Source organism: Hemicordylus capensis, chromosome 8, assembly GCF_027244095.1.
Source record: "Hemicordylus capensis ecotype Gifberg chromosome 8, rHemCap1.1.pri, whole genome shotgun sequence".
NCBI lineage: Eukaryota > Metazoa > Chordata > Lepidosauria > Squamata > Cordylidae > Hemicordylus > Hemicordylus capensis.
Genome location: NC_069664.1, coordinates 31,963,468 through 31,983,423, shown reverse-complemented (window position 1 = coordinate 31,983,423; position 19,956 = coordinate 31,963,468). Strand labels below are relative to the sequence as shown.

Below are 19,956 nucleotides of genomic sequence, written 5' to 3'. Positions count from 1 at the left end.
CACTAGCGGCAGCTTTCACTTGGACTTGCACGCAGGTGAGAAAGTGTTAGAGAGTAATATGTCTGGGTGACGAATTGCCAGACTGGAAGTGAAGATGGCAGAAGAGAAGGCAGAGCTGCTGAGAGAGCCACAAGCAGCAGGACTGGGGTGTGTGGGGTGGCACAGGCTGCTTCTTGGCAGTGATGAGTTTCTAAAAGCAAGAGCGCTGCCTTGAGTTCTTCATGTCCTGTGATCTGGAAGGCCAGAGCCCCGAGCCCAGTGCTGGTGGGGGGGGGGCAGCAGCTTTCAGTTCTGCAGCAGCAAGGCAAGGCTCTGGGTGGTTTCCATCCTCGCAGTTGCTCTCTCAGTGGTTGCAAGCAGGTTCTGGAACTGAGCCGTAGATGGAGCCACACCCTGGCCCTGATACCTGACCTTTTTGCGGTCGTCATTGTCTATCCAAGAAGAAAGCGCTTCTGGCATCCCAGGTGACTGCTGCTGATTCATACGATGGAAGGGCTGTGGGGGCTCCCAAAACACCAGACCTGTGAGCAGGAAATGTAGGGCAGGCCCAGTGATGTGGCTGGTCTCGCTGAGCTCCTCTCCAGCAGTTTGGAAGAGTCAAGGAAAAAGCAGGCCGCCTCCCCTATAAAGGCCTTGGGTTGGTTTCATGCTGTCAAATGGAGAGGGAAAGAGGCAGAGCAATGGGAGTCTAAGGCCAACCTCTCTTTCCTGCCCCCACGTAGTTCTAAATGGGCTCCTTCTGAAGCTCTCCCCTTGGGGCCCAGGCAAGCAGCCCTCCCCATGCCTTGTTTGCAGATGATGAATGGGAGCCCTGACTGAGCAAAACCCAATTGCATATCTCCGGTTCCTCGGGGTGTTCCAGATTCACTGCCTGACCACGTTAGCACACAGCTCCCCATCGATCATGCTTAAGTGTGGTATAGTTATTGGCTGTGGCCCCCTCTGGCAACTGAGCATTTAGTGGGATAAATATATATACTCACATCTCACACACACACACACACACACACACACACACACACACACACACACACACGGTGTGTGTATGTGTGTAGGAAATTAGAAACACAGTTTAGAAATTAGCAAGTGGGAGGTTGCAGAATTCTCATTCAGCTGTGTGTGTGTGTGTGTGTGTGTGTGTGTGAGATGATGGTCCTTGCCTGGCTGCTGAGTTCCATCTCCTCCACATCCATAGGTGTGGGGATTCCTCCACTAATAGCTGAGAAAGCCAAGCACATTAAGTGGCATCTGCAAAGCATTAATACAGTTGTGAGCAGGCCAAATGCGTGAGCAATCGGATCTGGGGCATGCCCTGCCAGTATCTGGAAACACGGTCCTCCAAAAATACACCATCACAACAACTCAGACAGCAGATGTTCACATTTCGATGTCATAAAGTGGCACATTTTGAGTGTCACAATTCTCACTATTGAAGTGCTAAAATTACAAGCTCTAATTTTTATTGCGTACTAGTAAATACCCAGTTCCTTTCCAGGTCAGGCATAGTTAGATACAGCAAGTATGGGCCTTTCCAGATCTGCTCCTTCTAGCTTCACCCAGTGGTTGCTTTCCAGGTGGTGAAAGGAAAACTGGCATTGAACTGGCACCGGGTCCGCCCCCACAAATGTCCTGATGATGTCTAATCCCCACCTGTCCAATAAGACAGAAGAGCAGTGCCAACCAAACCTGCCATAACTGCACAGCTGTTCCCCCCAAAGTTGGAAAAACTCTGCTACTGAATGTGACAATTTAAGCATAGGGAAATCACAATTGACAATGATGACATCATGTGGACAAGGTGTACTAATCCTAGACTGGAAGGAGCTTGTGTCTGTAGAATCCAAGGGAAAGAGTTGTGGTATGGAAGGGAAAGGCAGAGTGGAGTGGAATCAGGAATATTAATGGTTTGTTGAAATCGATATTATGTACAGAGAGGCAAGTGCAGACTGCTTTTCTGTGCTCTTGATGCTGGCTGTTTGTTAGCCCTTCCTCTACTCCAGGATTGGAGTAGTAACTAAAGCGTCATTCAAAAGCTGGCCTGGATCAAGGAAAGGATTAAGCAAAAACACCACAGTGCTCAGTATCAAGGACAACTTCAGTGCACACTAGTACTAATGAACAAGCAAGAACAACTGGAGAGTCTAATGTGGATGCCTACAGCTAAATCTCTCTAACAATGTGGTCCTCATATTGTATGCTGAGGATAACAAGATGTCATTGCCCCAGTTCTGGGAGCGCCTCAGCTGGGGGAGAACACAGACAATTCAGGGGATGAGTCAGGGCAGTAAACTCTAGCCTCATTGGATCCATCCCCTTCACCATGACCAGAGGAGGTGCCTTTGCCTTCCTCCTTGGACTTGGGGGACCCATCAGAAGACCAGGCTGCCTGGATGGAGGTTCCTCAGCCCAGTTGCAGCCAGCACTTATGAAAAAGAGTGTTGCGCCTTTAAGCTCTGGCATTGTCAATGCCAGAGCTAGATTGGCTTTTTTAAAGCCAAATTTTGGGTTACGGCCCATTTGACTCACGAGTATACCCCTTAGGTTCTGGCCATGCCTGCAGCAGGAGACAAGAGCTGGAGAGCAAAGCTATCTATCTATCTATCTATCTATCTATCCACTTACTTCTATAGTGCCTAATATTGAAATCTATAGGCGGTGTCGATTTGAAGGCTAGATAGGGGATCAGATCTCTGCTGAAGCACGATCCTCCCATCCCCTGGTGGTGGCTGCCCTGCACCCAGCCCTGGGTGCTCTCCAAGTCCTGATCCTGCCCTGGGAGCTAGCCTTGGTCCTGTTCCTCTGTCAGTTTCCTCTCCTGAACTGGTCCCCTTCCATGGCTGACCTTGGTCTCCGGAAGGAGAAGTATTCTCCTTCTGCACACCTGTCCATTGCAGCCTTACAGCTCATAGGTTTGGCTCTGGCAGTGAACGTTGTAGTGTTCCTAATTTCTCTGCTTGCTGGTTGGGTCGCATGGCTGACCTGATGACTGATCCTCAGACTCCCCTGCCACCTCCATGCTTTGCACATGCCCCCAATGGGCCCTCATTCAAAAAGTTCCTCCCCTCACACTGGTTCCAGATACACATAGCCTCAGTTGTGCAGCTCGCTCAAGAATGGATCCAGTGCTCTTAGCTTGGCTGCAACCAGCTCCCACAAGCAGCACAGGGCTTAGTGACTGGTCCTTAAGGCGTTGCCCATGTGGCCAGTCAGTGGTGGAGAAAAGAGCCCTTGGCTCCTATCCCTGCTCACCTCCCAGAACCATGACGCCAGAACTGGATGTCCCTGTGGCAGGACTCCGAAAGCAGCACTGCTGCCATTTGAAACTCATGCAGCCAATTTGAGGGGAAATTAGATCTTTTTGAGGAAATTATTCCCCTGGCTGGCCTTCATTTCCCATTTAAGGAACAGCTTCTGAAGAGCCTCTTGACATGGCCTTGGTGGACTCTCAGCACAGGAGACGTGCTTTTGACGTGCTCTCCGCATCCAAAGGGAAAGCAGGGAGGATCAGAGAGGCCTCCGTGTCTGTGCGCACCCCTGTCTAAACAGGCACAGAGGTCAGCCGGGACTCGGCCCAACTTCCTGCGGGCTGCTACCTGGCCTGCCAGTCCAAGTCCCTCCTCCTGTGAGGGGGCTTAGCCAGCACCCCCATTTTCTTCTCAAAATGCACCCACCACACACACACACACACAACACACACACACACCACACACATAAATATAGTTGCTGGTTAAAACTTGTGTTGCTGAGATAAATGGAGTCTGTTCATGGTAGTGAAACAGGCTTAGGTCTGGTTCCCATGGAAACCAAGCAGAGTGAAGGGCACCTGCTGATATTCTGTGGGCTCAGAGTTGGTCTTAAGAGTTGGGGGGGGGGCAACAGGGGCTCCTTGGGTGGATGACTGCTGGCACCTTGACTCTGGCCCAACAAGAAATGAGAGGTGAGCACACGAACACACAGGCTGATGACTCACGTACAACAATTCTCTCTCTCTCTCATATCAAGATACCCATGAAGCTGCATGCCAGGATCCATGGGGTGCTGATTTGCCCGTGGTTCTCTGAGTGGGAGTGGCTTTGCAGCGTCTCCCATCTTCTGTGTATCTCTGGGAAGCTGATATGGCCAGGCTGTGCACCAGTGTGGTTCTTCCACCAGTGTTTGCAATGTGAGAGGAAATGAAGGGTTCCAGCATCCAAGTCTACATTGACAAAAGATGCTGGTGGATCCTTCAGGAGGGCCACTGTGGACTCATTGTGCAGCACAACATACATCCAGGGCTGTTCCGGAAACACATGCCATTGGTCAATTGAAAAAGGCATCTGCCGAGGGTAACATGACAAGCAATATCCATAACTGCTGGTAATCTCCCTCAGATATTCAATTGCTCCAATCCAGCTCCATTGAGTATGAAGCGGCCGCTATTATCCAGAGATCTGTCTGTCACCGGCATTACAAATGGATGCTGACATACGGCTCAGGCACACTCGGAGCATCCTGCTTATTAAAACATTTATTTTGTCATCTTCTGCAAAGGCTGGAAAGGGACTGTGGGAATATGTCTGCTGCTCTATGGGAAGGAAGGAAGTTGACCGGTCTGGCAGTTTTCACCCCCAAGCTGATAAGTGCTGGAGAGATGCTCCCATAAAGAGAATGATCTCCCTGGTTGAAGGGCAATTCAACAAACAAACAAACAAACAAACAAACAAACAAACAAACAAACAAACAAACAACAACTCTAGTGTAATCTATAGCCTGGTAGAGCAAGGCAAAACGCAGGGCACTGAGCCCTGAGTGATGGATGGTCCCAGTTCCTGCTTCAGAATCGAAAGCGTCTAGGCATGGATTCAGGCAACCAGGCCCTTCCAATGTCCCTTGACCATATGGAGAGGCTTTGTTGCAGCCAGGTTGTTTGAGGGAATCCAATTAACACCTCAAGGAGCTTTGGGATTTGAGAAATGAGTTCTCAAGCAGCAATCCTAACTTGAATTTACTTGTACAAATTAATTTTTCCCAGTATGCATGCTGTTAGCTCAAGGGATTGTAGAAAAAATAGGGTTAAATATTGAAATTGGCAAGTAGGTTTCAAACATTTAAGAAATTGCCCCCTCCCGCATTTTATATTCAATTATTCACAATTTTCTGTTTAAAATGCTGATCTGCGTATCAAATGTGTATAATATGTCATTACTTCCAACCATTTGACATCTTGTAGAAATCCCACCTATTCATCACCCATTGGCATTCAGAGCTACTTGTACGTTGGATTCCTCCAGAGAAGTGAGTTCTGTTTAGCTCCAGGAATCTGACCACCCTCATTTGTTCTGGATGCATCCCTCAGTCCAAGAGGGGAACCTCCAGGATCCCTTGCAATAGTGCAGAGGATCCCAGAGCACAACTTGGATCATGTGCAGAATTTTTTTTTACTCCTGGGAAAACCATGTCAAGAGTTATAGTTCTTCACCCAACCTCCCCCAGGCATCACAACTGATTCAGCTAAGAAGAAGATTACCAGAAGTTCATGGGCTGCAACAATAACATGATTTGGTGAATGTCCTAGTAGCATGCCCAGTTTACTTAATTTTGTTTGGATAAAATGGCTTCAGTGAGTCCAAACTGGCCAGCAATGAGAAGAGACCCATGGTACACTCCAAGATGGCTGCCCCTTCTTAGAAGTGTCCCAAAATTTTTTAATGCTTTGATGCTGGATTTGAAAGGTAAGGTCTCTGATGTGTTCAGCATAAGGAGGAATGGGGGATTTGGTGTTGCTCTAAAGAGAGAAATAATCCTATCAATTGAGATACCCTCATAGGAACCTAGGAACCTGCCTTCTACTGAGTCAGACCATTGGTCCATCTAGCTCATAAGAACAGCCTTTCTGGATAAGACCCAAGGCCTATCTAATTCAGCATCCTGTTTCACATCATGGCCCACCAAATGCATCTGGAGAGCCCGCAGGCAAGAGGTGAGGACATGGCCCCTCTCCTGCTGATACTTCCCTGCAACTGGTATTTAGAAGCATTTTGCTTCTGAGGCTGGAGGTGGCCTAAATCCCTCAGACTAGTAGTCACTGATAGACCTGTGCTCCATTAATTTATCTAAACCCTTCTTAAAGCCATCCAAGCTGTTGACTGTTACTACATCTTGTGGCAGAGAATTCCATAGGTTAATTATGCATTGTGTGGAAAAAGCACTTCCTTTTGTCAGTCCTAAATTTCTTGGCAATCAGTTTCATGGGGTGACCCCTGGTTCTAGTGTTCACCTTTTAACGTGGTGATTCTCTTTATTTAGCAGGGGGAGAGTAACTGGCCCTATCCACCCCCAGCACAGTACCTCCAGTGACTGTTGCTGGTGTCTATCTGATGTTTCTTTTTAGATTGTGAGCCCTTTGGGGTCAGGGATCCATCTTATTTATTTGTTAGTTCTCTGTGTAAACCACCCTGAGCCATTTTTGGAAGGGCGGTATAGAAATTGAATGAATGAATGAATGAATGTGAGAGGGAGAAAATTTTCTCTTTATCATCTTTCTCCACAGCATGAATGATCTTATAGACCTCTATCATGTCTCCCCTCAGTCATCTTTTTTCTAAACTAAAAAGCCCCAGGTGTTGTAGCCTTGCCTCGTAAGGAACGTGTTCCAGGCCCTTGATCATCTTGGTTGCCCTCTTCTGCACCTTTTCCAGTTCTACAATGTTCTTCTTAAGATATGGTGACCAAAACTGTATGCAGTACTCCAGATGTGGCTACACCATAGATTTGTATAAGGGCATTATAATATTAGCAGTTTTATTTTCATTCCCCATCCTAATGATCCCTAGCATGGAACTGGACTTTTTCACAGCTGCCACACACTGAGTTGACACTTTCAAGGAGCTGTCCACTACGACCCCAAAATCCCTCTCCTGGTCAGTCACCGACAGCTCAGATCTCATCAGTGTATATGTGAAGTTGTGGGGAGAGGTTGCCCCCAATATGCATCACGTGACACTTGCTAACATTGAATTGCTTTTGCCATTTTGTTGCCCAGTACTGTCTACACTGACTGGCAGCAGCTCCTTACCTGGAGATGCTGCCAGGGATTGAACCTGGGACCTTCTGCATGCCAAGCAGACACTCTTCCACTGAGCTATGGCTGCATCCCCTGAGAGGAATATCTCGCAGCAGACAATGTTCGCATGTAATCACCCATCCAGATGCAAACCATGATGAACTGTGCTTAGCAAAGAGGACAATTCATGCTCTCCCACAAGACTGCTTCTCCATCCCTCCCAGTCGGCCTTCAAGTTGTGTGTCTTTCAGTGCAGTCTCTTTCCTGTAATCTACTGAATACTTGAAGAGCCGGCAACTGGAAAAATGTTCTCAACAAGACCTTTGCATCCTGGGAGTGGTTAGGAACTCACTGGTGTCTGTAACGCAAAGCCCACGCAAAGGTGATATCCAACCAAATGTATAATGCATCGCCTGACAGTTGCTCTGTCTTTTTTATTTCCTTTGAGGGTTTTTGAGGGGAAAGAGTTCTCTGTGTGTGCCCCTTTTCTCTTTTGCTCACTGATGAATCCCTCTGTGCCTCCTGGATTTAACTGTGAAATGTCTCCACTGTGAAATCCCCTTCTGGTCTCTTACTCCCTTTTTTCTTTCTTCCTCTGCAATCCAAACACCTTCAGTTTATCATCCCACTATTCCTCTAGGGTAGTGAATTTTTTTTTTAAAAATATAAAATTAATAATTAAATGCCATATGCTTTTCTCTCCTCTTTCATCTCAAAGAAACTGCTGGTGACTTGGAGTCCCTGATGATCCTGCACTCTCTTCTTTGCAAAGGGAAGTTGGCTGCCCGTGCCTCATGCTGACAGAAGAAAGGAAGTCACTTGAATCGGTTGAGCAGCTGGAGATTTTGTGGTCCAGAAGGCACCCTGCTGAGCCTGTGGACCGGGTGGGGAGCTTTTTCCTGGGCTAACCCCTCCTCCTGGCCAGATCTGGACTGCTCCACAGTGGGGGGGGGAGCTTTAGATCCTTGATCTTTTTCATTCCAGGCCTGACCTGCAAATTAGGGGGAGGCTGCCACACTCCGAGGGAGAGATCCACCCATACCTCCAGGCCACACCAAAGAGGCAGCCTGCTTGTCAGATCCTACAGGCGCCACTGTGAAGGGCAGCTCCAAGGGTTGGATATCGACAGATAGGGGCAGGGCTGTGGGGAGCGAAGGTCTGGGGGTGGAAAGAGGGAAGGCCAGTTTGGGAACTTCCAGGAGGTGGCCAGGAGAACACCAGACTGTGCGGAAGGAGCTGCAGGGGACACGCCAGAGTGGCAGAGTGGCAGCCTGGCAGGAGACCTTGGCAGTAGCAGCTTGACCCAGAGGGCCCCACCACGACAGGCTGAGGCTGAGCATCTTCTCCCCATACCACAACCAGATCATGGCTCTGCTTGACTTGGCCTTTATCAGGCAGGGCTAGCACAGGCGCCCAGTTTAAGGCTTGTTAGGCTGACATGTTTGTATCCTGTTGCTGATATGTGCAGTCCTGAGCTCCAGCTATGATGACAGGGCGGGGAATTCAGATTTGGCAGAGGCCCACTTTGAATGGGTGTATCCTGAGACACACACCTGCAGTGACTCAGCACAACTCTGTCAGCAGAGGGTCCAGAAAGGGGTCCTGGCAAGGCCATGTTGGGTGTGTGTGTGCGTGTGCGTGTGTGTGTGCGTGATGTGGGCTGGGGATGCAAGGGCCACAGAGGTAAGCACTGCAGTGGGGTGGGGTGTGGGTGGAGGATAACCTGCTTCAAAGAACGAATGCTGCAAATGCCTCGGATGCCTCTTCAATATTGCAAACTGTGTTTTGGAGCAACTGTCCCAGAGCTAACAGCAGTGTTGTGTACCCACTAGGAGACATCGGGGCAAGCATGCACTGAGCAGATGGGGTGGGGTGGGGTCGGGGGGGGAGTTGGCAGCCACAGCTCCCCAGAGGTGATTCATGGTGAAGGATAGGCAGCACCACGAAGTCTGCTGCTGATGGGCAATGTGCTCAAACCAGTGCTCCTGCTGGCCAAACACTCACGAGCCCCTTTGCTGTGCAGGAGCATGTGGAGCAGAACAAACAGGTTCTGCACAAAGAGCATCACTGCAACCCACGACCGGGTGTGGGGGAGACGTGTTGTCTCCATCACTGTACTTTCTCCCCCACCCCTGGGGACAGGGGAGAGGGGCCCAGGCAAGGGCGCTGGAGGAGCACTCCAGTGGTGGCCCCCTTCCCGCTCGCTCGCTCACCCACACCTCCTGTCTGTCTGGAGAGTGCGAGCTGCAGCTTCCCCATTGCCCTGGTGTAACTGGGGTGCAGCTTGCTGGTGGCCCCAGAGGATTGCCTGGCCTGTCTTCTTGCTAAACGTGCTGCAGCAGCCTGCACTGAGCCTTCGAGCAAGAGCACCAGAGCCGCTGAGCCTCAGCCAAGCTGGGATGGGGAGGTTCTGTGGGCAGGAGGACCCTGCCTGCTTTTGCTTCTGTCCTGCCACTCTTTCAAAGGTCCACGTAGCTCAGTGGCACCAGACATGCCATTAGCAATGCATTAATGCTGGAGCACCACGCGTGTACTTTTCCTTCTCAGATGCCAACAGATTTCAGTGGCTCAAGGAAACCCCGTCAGCTCCACAGAGGAAGGTGTGGGGTGGCCAGATGAGTGCCAAGACCCCACGGCTCCAGGCAGGAGCTCACGGAGGGCATCCCGATCCCAGAGGAGTGGGGCGGTGCTGCTCCCTGCTTGGGCAGCTCCACACTCTCCCAAGCCTGCAATAAAAGAGGCTTAAATGCTGCCTGTCTCCTTTGCATCTCGCTGCCTCTTCAGTGAGGCTCTGGGAGGCTGAGGCTGCTGGGTGTTGCCATAGTGACCAAGCAGGATTACCGCAATGTTCCGGCAAAGGATGGAAACCCTCTCCAGTCCCCAGTGACAAGGGAAACAGAGAGGTGAGGCCGGGGTGTGTGCATGGAAAATAAACGGCCAGCGTTTAATTTTTTAAAAGAGCAGTGCTGGGGGAGTGCATGCAACAAATCATTGTCTTGACCTGGGAGCTCATCTCCTTAATCGTAGCTCTGGAGGGGAAGGAGCTGCAGGGGCAGCGGGAGGGTTCACTCAGAGGGAGAGCTCCTCAGAAAGGGGGGGGGTAGGAGCCCACCGAGGCTGCCTCAGGCCTCCTCCTGGGGGCTGGAAGGGCCAACCTGTCTCCATTTGGGCTACAGGTGTGGCCTGGTCCTCTAGTCCAGGGGCTCTCAGATGTTGTTGGACTAGCTGGGGATGGTGAGAGTTGAAGTCCAGCAGCATCTGGGGAGCCACCTTTGGGAGACCCTCCTCTCGTCAAAAACGTTCCCCGCCAATTGGAAACTAGCAGGTCAGGCCAAGGGCTCTTTCATGGAGGGGAAGTATTTGGATGGAGGCAGTGATGGCCCAAGGCCTCTGCGTGTCTGAGGCGGGTTGACCAATGCCACCTTCTTGCGTGAATCTCCTCCTCTCCTCCCCCCCCACTTTGGAAAGCAGCTTGCAGAAGGGCATCTGGCGCCCTCGTTGGCACCCCTGTCGCCTGCTCCCTGAGGGACTGTCTCCTCACTGTGCCTCACGGAAGGGCTGCCCCTGTATGGAGGAGCAGTCAGGCACGTGAGCCCCACTGGCAGTCTAGAGCGGTCCAGCCTGCCCTCCAGCTGCTTTGAGCCAGAGATGCCAGGGAGGGAGCCTGGGACCCCCTGCATGCAAAAGAGGGGCAGCCTCGCCTCAAGAGGGAGGTCTGCAATAAATCTTCCCCCTGGCACTACTCGAGAGGCCCATTCACATGTTACGTTCAACACTTGTACAGCAAGTGTACAGTGTAGACAGGTGTACAGTCATCCACTTGTTACGTTGAACTGGGCCTGTGTCCAGGATCACTTTTAAAAGGAACACAGGTACAGTCATTCTCACAAACAGATGTACAAGTGTACAGAGTAATGTCTGGATCAGGCAAATGTTCTGTGGCATCCCTTCCAAGCTCTGCCCTGGCAGTGAGGTCCAGTGGGAATCCTGGAAATGCAGGTGGGAATCCCATTTAACTGTGTTCAGGGGACTGAGTTACTCACAAGAAAAAGAGCCCACAGGAAGTCACGGTGGAGCTTGTGGAGTAACCTCTGAATCAGCATGAAAGGGCAATTTCGCCTCACAAATTATTAAAATGCAACCTGGCTGGCATCAGAGGTTTTAAATCAATTGATTCAGAAGCATAACTGGGCTGCTTAAGGTTGTTCAGGAGAGAAGGGCCTGGTGGTCTCCTTTGACAGGATGCGTTCAGGACCAGCCAACTGCACAAGCAGCTCCAGCGGCTGTAAGAGACGCTGCCATGTGTTGCTGGAGAGGAGCAGGTTCGGGCTTTGCTGTAATATCACGGAAGACCCATGACATGTAAATATCATAGCAAATGAAATCAAAAGAAGCGGGGATTTGCAAAGATCCACCACTTTGCCAGGATGTTCAAACACCATAAGATACAATATTGATGTTCCAAAGCATTGTTGAGACAAAGCCCTGGGATAGGAAACATTAAATCTCTCTCTCTCTCTCTCTCTCTCTCTCTCTCGGAGTCACAATTCAAATGCTGACATTTTAGGCTACAACTTTCGCTCCAAAAGCTAATAAATGAGCACCACCAACCTTCTTCAGACAGAAACTGTGTGTTCTCGCTACACCACTAACAAACTGGAATTCCTCAATTACTCCTGAAGATCTGAACTAGAAAACTAATTTTCTGCAGAAATATAACATCCCCTTGGATTGCAAAGTGTCCACCTAAGTTGTAATGAACTAAGAAAATCTGGGCTGATTGCTGAAATAAAATAGCAGGGGTGGATGCCTGTCTCTGGCAGAATTGCAGCAGGAGCCCCCTCTACCATCGTTCAGCAGAGGAAGTCGGACTGTCGCATGTGTTTACTTATTTTACTATTTATGTAGAGGATTAATGTCCCACACTCTTCATGCAATGACCTTTCAGAGCACCTATCAGAACATTCTAAACACGAGCACAACAAAATACAATTTCACATTAGAAAAAACAAGAACAGCAGAAAACTAGCAACCAGGTATAGACAACACACAAGATGGAAGGTCTGGAAGGCCTGGGGGAGTAAAAAGGCCTTCACCTGGTATCATCAAGACAGCCAGGTGGGGGCCAGGAGAGTCTTCCTGGGAAATGCATTCTAGAGCCAGGGTGTTACAACCGGGATGCCCTAACTCTGGCCACCACCTGCCTCCACTCTGCAGGGGAGGGGACCGAGAGAAGGATCTCCTTCTTCAGGTGGGGCAAGTGATGCTGTTTCCATGAAGAGTCAAGCCAGCACCTTGAGATGGGCCTGGAAACAGACAGGCAGGTAATGCAGCTGTTTTAAGATTGGTGAGGTGTGTTCCACACACCTGGCCCCAGTTAGAAATATGGCTGCTTTGTTTTGAACTAACTAGAGTTTCTGAACTGTCTCCAAGGGCAGTCCCATAAGCAACATGTTTCAGTAGTCCATATGGGATGTTAGCAGAGCATGGCTAGCCATGATTGGTCAGTCTCGGTCCAAGAGCAGCTGTGGATGGTGCACTGGCCTTAGGAGGGATTGCTTCTCTTTGCCAGTGCTGTGGGGAGGAAGAGGTAGATAGCCATGCCCGAGGAGGCTCCTTCCCGCATGCAAGTCTTTGCTCTCGTTGATGCTTAAAGGAAGCGTTGGCTGTGGGATGCATTTAAATTTAATTTGCAAAATGAAAAGATCACTTTCTCTTGTAGCTTCCACTGGAGCCCAAATGCCTAAGCCTTTTAGGGTTTAAGTCTAATTAACTGCATTTCGCAGCTTATTTCAAGAAAAGAATGGAGGCATTAAAATTGTAAAATCTATTTTTTAAAAGTAAACCTTTTCAGGGCAAAATTAATGTTGCCGTCTCCCTCTGGCCTTCTCGGCTATGCATCTCTTGTCTTTGAATTTCAAAAATGAGCTTCCACAAACATGAAATTATTCATTAGGCCATCTAGGAAAGGGATAAATAAGTGTCTCTTCCCATCTAAGATCTTCCGCTTTTCATTTAGACAAAGACTGGCTTTATTTCTCCTGAGGACAAAGAGCTAATCAGACCTTGTAATGCAGACAGGTAAGCAAGAGTCAGAGGGGAGGCAACGGAGGGAATTAAGTCTTCAGGGAGTGTGGGGTGTGGGAGGCCTCGGAACCCAGCCCCAGAATGAGCACATCTGAGCAAGTGTTTTTGACAGCGAAGGAGACGCCTGCAGGCCAGCAATACAAGGGTGCGGAAGAGCATTTGATGTACTCCAGACCCATTGCAGAAAGGGGTCGGGGCTGATGGAGTGTGGCGTGGATGGAGTTTTCTCCCTTTCTCACATTATTAGATCTCATGGTCACCAGTGAAATGGATCCGCAGTTGATTCAGGACAGACAAAAGAAAGTCCAGCACACAATGAATAGTTGATGGGATCTGCAGCCACGGGATGTGGTTAGATGACTTTATGGAGCTTAGGTGGCTTTATGGAGGAGGAGGAGGAGAAGAAGAGCCTTGCCAGTGACCATTGGTCATGAGGGCTATCTGGAGCCTCCAGGTTCAGCTGCAGAAAGCCTCTATTAGCCCCAGTTGTTGGCTGGCAATGAGAGTGGTAGTGGCGGAGAGCTGTTCCCTTTAAGCCCTACTTGTGGGCTTTTTGGAAGCAACTAGCTGGCTATTGTTGAAAAGTGGATGAGAACCTTTCAAAAGTTCTCATGGCCTACCTGTTGGTGGCTCTTATGATGCTGATCGGCTTCTGTGTGCAAGACATCACCTGACTATGCTAGATCTTGCTGTGTGTGCATGCAGAGTTATGTGTGACAAGTGGGCTCATGACATTGTCAAATAGTGTTGCCAGATGGCATGCTGATGCAGCTGCTCTGGGCACCATTCTGGCGCTTGGGATGGCCATTCTAGGATCTCTGGCAGCTCCTGGATGTGGAGATTTTGTTCAGAAGGGTTCCCCTGGAATTTTTCTGGGCCAGAACCTAGCAGTTCTTCTACCCATCTCTAAGCTCATCCAGGAATTGGCCCCAGCTCTATCTCTGCACAATCACCTTTCCACCCACAAAACCACATGTAAAGGTGTCAGATTCTTATGGATCCTTACTGCATGCTTCCCGTCTACCACAACAGTGGGCTGGTTCAGATCATACCTTCCTTGCCCACACAATTAGAAAGAGGCCAAGAACATGCCCCCTTTCTAATTCCATCAGAAAGGTGTTGTCAATGGTCAGTAAAAGGTATTGTCAAAACCAGCTCCCAGGCTCCATCTTAAATTGCTAGCATCAGGGGCGTAGCAAGGTTGGAGTGGGCCCAGAGACGAGATTTTAAAATGGGCCCCCCCCCTCAAAGTCCAGGGCCTCCGCACACCCCAGGCCCCCAAGGATTTAAGTCTGATATTCCAAAATAAGTATGCTGCCTGGAAATACATTTCACTGAATACACACACACACGTCACAATATATAGTGATATACATTGAGTACTATACATTTGTTTTACTTTTAATGCCTAGAACACACTAGAAAGATGAATGATTAAAATGGGCCCCTCGCTGCAGATTAGCAAACGAGACCTTCAACCATGCAGGGTGAGCCTATGTTTGTTTTCTCAGAATTCTGAACAAATTCAGTAAAGTTTGATTCCAGGAGGTTTTTCACAAGAGGCTTTTAAAGCCCTTTAACACACATCTCCTCTGGAATGGAGGTGCTGCATCCACATGTTGGCCAGATTGACCCTGAAGTCCCTTCGAGTTATTGGGGAGCAGTTCACACACAAGAAAAATAAAATAAAATAAAAGCACAAGACATGTTTCACAGTTCTCACTCAGACCTTCTGGGTTGCAAAAGAACTTGAACATAAGTGCATTTATAAATGAATGAATGAATGAATAAAATAAATATAATACTGTTTCTTCCAGAAGTTTTTGCAATTTTCTGCCATGAAACAAGCCACTTATAGGACTTTTTAGATAGTTTTTTTAAGCCAGCAAATTTTCCAAGCTGTTTAAAAATAAATATTTCTCAGTCCCCCCCCCCCCCCGCAATCAAAGCCCTATGGCAAGCAGATCCCTATTTTTCCGGGGCGGGGGGTGGGGAGGTAACCACAAAAAGGAGTTCACACTCTACCTGGCAAATGCTGGGCTGGGCAGGGCTGCAGGGGGTCTGCTGCAGAGAACAGTGGTGGCCACTCTGGCTGCCTCCTCCTTCCTGGCTGGCTTGGGCCCTACTGGAGTTCAGGCTTCACTGCGGCCTACACGGAGGCCTCCCTGGAAGCCCCATTGCCCACCCGCCGATCAGCTGAGAGGCGGGAGAAAAGGAGCTCTTGGCAGCTTGTCTGCTGCCTCCATTGCCGGCCAGGAGAACAAGCAGGAGAGACGGCGAACAGGGCAAGTGGCTGAGGGGCCTTGGGGCTGGGCAGAGGGCAATGGGGAGTCACGTGAGGTGCCTCTGGGGGGCCCCTCCAGGCAGTGGGGCCCCCAGACAACTGTCTCCCCTTGCCCGATCGTTGTTACGCGCCTGGCTAGCATGGAAAGCTAATGCAGATATGGGTTTGATGTTTCAAGAAGGAACCCTCCAGCTGTGTCTGTTCAAGAGGTACAGAGTCTATTTTCTCATGACATGGACCATTGGCTGACATTTACTGAATTTGTACCTAACACAGGAACCTCCCTTCCAACTTTACCTATTTGGTTGGCAAAATAACACCTGCTTAATTGGGAGCAGGATTTCACAACTGCTAGTGTGCAAAGAGTTTTGAAATCTGAGTATTCAGCGAGTGAGATGTTGTTGTGTGGCATCAATAAATGTGTGCATGTATGACACCAAAAGTAAAAGAAACAAAAACCACCCATCACTCTAGACTGCAGGAAAAGGTAGAATACAGAAATCGTTTGGTGGAACCACTGAGAGGGATGTTTTCTTCCCTGTCTCACAATACTAGAGTCTGGGAGTTCTATTCAATGCATTGGCAGGAGAGGTAAAAGGCAGTCGTCCTCAGACAATACATCACTAATGTGCAGAACTCCCTGCCATGAGATGTGTTGATGGCCACTGGCTTAGATGGCTTTAAAGGGGATCAGACAAATATCTGCTGCATCATTGGCTGTTAGCTATGATGGTCACATGGGACATCCACTGGTTTGCCTCGGAATGCCAGCTGCTGTAGTGCAAAAATAGGGGAGGGCAACCGGCTTCAACCCTGCTTGTAGGTTTCCCAGGAACATCTGGCTGGACATTATGGGCCATAAAGCGGTATATAAATATTTGTCATATCCGTATCCATATTCATATTATGAGAAGCGGGAGGCTGGGCTAGTAGGGCTCTTCTTAGGTCCAAATGGAAGTGGCTTTGTCATCTGAGGGATTCCTTATATGGGGAGAGGTGCTGGACTCCGCTCAGCTCCCAAGCCTGCAAGGGAGGGGCAGGGAGGGGGCAAGGCCTGGGAGATCATGTGTGGCCAGGAAGGCGCTGTGGGAGCAGCAGAATGCCCCTTCTCCTCCGTGGCTTGCCAAAACTCAGCAGGAGGGCTCTCCTTGAAGCAGGGAGGTACCCTTGTTTGGAAGTGACAGAAAGCACCTTCTGGCTCCTCCTGCGTCAGGGTTCCAGCAGTGGGCACATACTGCCTCCCCACTCAGGAGGCCCACTTTGCTCGACCGGAGCGTGCTGGAGCCTCAAGTGGGAGACGGAGGACTGGATGTCCTGCAACACTCGGCCGCAGCCACCCATCTGCTGGTTTCCTCTCTCTGCCCCCAGAGTCCTTTTGCCCGCCTGGCCATGCTCGGCTGATGAGGAGAACACAGATGGTCTCCACTAACCTCCAGGCATCTCTCACCATCCTGTTAATTACAGAGGGATGTTCAGGCCTCGTCTGTCCCCTGAAGAGAAAAGACTGGAATGCTCCGAGCTGCCAGCCCCTGAGATGATGGCTCTTCTTCGCCACACCTCCTGATTTTGCCTTCATGTTGGTTCCCCAGCAAGGTTTTTGATTTATTATTTGCCATTGCAATTTAGTGTGTCACTGCCTTGCATCCCACCAAGACTGGAGTCCACGGTGGCTTAAAGCGCACCAAAGAGGTCACTACAATAGGGTGACGTGGGGCTGTCTTCTGATACCCGGCAGCCTGGTGGCATCACGCCTAGGTTGGTTCCAGACTCTTCTTGGGAGCTGAAGGCAGACTCAGGGGTGGGCTGGCACCAACCCACAGAAACCGCCCCGTTGCTGATTTGCATTTGGCAATTATGGGCAACTAAGGCAAGCTTGCCTATTTTGAAGGGTGCCCCCTTGCACTCTAAGGAAAGTAAGCCCTGGGGCATCTGAGCTGGTAGGTCAAAGAGCATAAATATAGGAACAGAGCTCCCTGGTAGATTAAGAGAAAGGTTGCTGAACCTGAAAGTTCCAGAACCAAGGTCCTGTAAGAAAGTTGCCTTGCAAGACCTTAGCTTCTTGGAATATGGCATGATTGGATGTTGCTGTTCAGCATATCAGTCCAGATTGGGTCCCCCTGCCGCTTTCCAAAGATAATCCGGATAGGAACAGGCAGGCAGTGGTGGAGCCTATGAAGTGAGGAGAACAAGGCCAGGTCACACTATCCTATGTGTGCTTCCTCAGAAGTTAGCACTGAAGCATTACTTACCTGGGAGCAAGCCCCACTGGACTTAGCTTCAGGGTGGACAGGGATGGAGCTGCCCAGCTTTTGAAGCACTCCCTTGGTGCACTGCTAATGAAGCCAATGCTGTGAAAAGCACCTCTCTTTTCCTAGCCCAGCTGCTACCAAGCTGGCCACCTTGCCCTTTGAATGGCGTCTCACTCGATCTGTTGCCAAGGCTGCTTTCTTCCCCAGCGGCTGCCTTTCATCTCAGGGACAGGCAGAGTGATCGCTCTGTGAATGAGCAGCAGAAGCTGGATTGCCAATTCTCCCCAAGTATAATGCGCAATTAGAGCATCAAGGCTGTGACCCTGTCAGGCTGGGACGGTGGATTTATGGCGCCAAAGGGAAAGGGAGCCGGCCCAATACAGTGCAGCGCTGCTCACCAGAGCATGGGTCACCCATTCCGTGCAAATTAAAGGAGCCCCCTAAGATCAGGATCATCTTGGCGAGTGGGATTTATGGTGGCAAACGCAGAGATGCTGTAATAAGGGAAAGAGGTGAAGGAGCAGGTGGTAAATCAGGCAGAAGGACCGGAATGGAGGTGCCAAGATGCCAAGGCCTGGAGTGCCAAAAGCAAATGAGCCCACGAAGAAACCTTGAGAAGCTCAAAGCAGACAGGAACCACTAGGAGGACAGGAAGGGAGACCTCTTCTCAGCTTAAACAGGGCCGGGAGGAAGGATCATGGGGCAGGGAGGGCCAGCTGAACAGCCTGTTGTGGCAAAGGCAGAATTAGCACCGCCCTCATCAGGAGGTTGAGTTCAGAGTCACCATTGCATGGTAGGGTTCAAAGAACCCTGCCAATGAAAAGGGCCGCCGGTGCCCTCCTTGTGCGTGATGTCACGCACAAGGGTCCCACCCCAGCCCTCCCAATCAATTTATTTCCCTTTGTCTCCCTCACTCTCTGTCGCTCCTGAGCCCAGGCACCACGCCCCCTTGCACACGGTGGCTGCCACCACGGGTGGGACATGGGCCGCCCTTACACTGGCTTCACCATTGGTTCAGTTGAAGATAGAGCAGCTAGCCTTTCCTCTTTGGTTGCTTATTTCTTGCTCAGAGGGAGACCACAGCCGGCCAGGGCCAGCCTCTTCTCTTATCCATATCTGGGACCTTCCAGCCCTCCTCTTCCCTGAGGGTTGCTTTAACGCCACAGCCTGGCCAAGCCCCCAGCTGGGGAAAAAATATTATCAAAACATTCTGGACTCTGTTGGTTCTGCAGTGAGAAATGCAGGGCCACTGATATGTATTTATTACATTTATATTCTGCTCTTCCCTTGAGGAGTCCAGAGCAATGTACATGGTTATCTTTATCCCCACAACAACCCTGTGATGTAGATTAGGCAGAGAGATAATTGACTGGCCCAGAGTCATCCAGTGAGCTTCATGGCTGACCAGAGATTTGAACTTGGATCTCCCCAGTTCTAGTCTAGCTCTCTAACCACTACACCACACTGGCCCTCTGATATGACCCCCTGCTGTTGGAGCCCCCCACTGTATGGAGGGCTGCAGGCATTTGAACCATATCTTCTTCAGAAAGCAAGTTGGAAACGTAACCAGCCTTGCTATGTGCCTGAGCCTCTCTTTGGGTCTCAGGCTCTTTAGAAAACATTTGTGGAGCTGAAAGCAAGCGGGGTGGCCATAGATCACCAGGCCTCCAGGCCAAGTCAATGTGTGAGTTCCCTGAGTGGAGATCCCAAACACTTTCTGTGTTGAAAAAGCAGCTCTCTCTCTGTGTGTGTGGGGGGGAGGATTTGATTTAGACCATGGTGCAGTGGAAGGGGGGGGCTCATTCCATCCTCTCATGCAGCAACCCTGGTCTAGATCACCCCCTTCAGATATAGTACCAGCGGGGATTCGAACCAGCAACCTTCTGCTTGTTAGTCAAGCATTTCCCCGCTGAGCCACTTAAGGTGGCCTGATGAAGTAATAGCTGGGCTGAAAGTATCTCTAACAAAATTAGCAGGAATCGTCACCACAGAGTATGTTGGAAATGTCCTCATATTGGTCCATTTGCTGATGGTGGGTTTGTCCTAAATCAAAACATGACAGGGGACCCATCGCAATATTCATAAATGAAAGAGTAGTCCATGGAATTCCATTGAACCCTTTGCTAACCCATACAAGAAATATTCTTGTAAATCATAGAGAAGTGGTTGCTTATATGGTTGGGGCAGCCAGGATTCTGTGCATTAGGTTTTGGAAAGTGGAGAAAATCTCATCCATTAAGGACCGAATAAGAAAATCACGGGACTATAGGCAGTAATGTCAAAATAACAAATTT

General features: G+C 49.8%; 1 non-coding gene across 1 annotated transcript; it reads right to left on the bottom strand.

Moving 5' to 3' along the window:
- Positions 1-7,055: 7,055 nt before the first annotated feature.
- TRNAA-GGC (transfer RNA alanine (anticodon GGC)) lies at positions 7,056-7,136 on the bottom strand. Its single transcript has one exon. It is a non-coding gene; the product is annotated as a tRNA-Ala (tRNA).
- Positions 7,137-19,956: the final 12,820 nt, after the last annotated feature.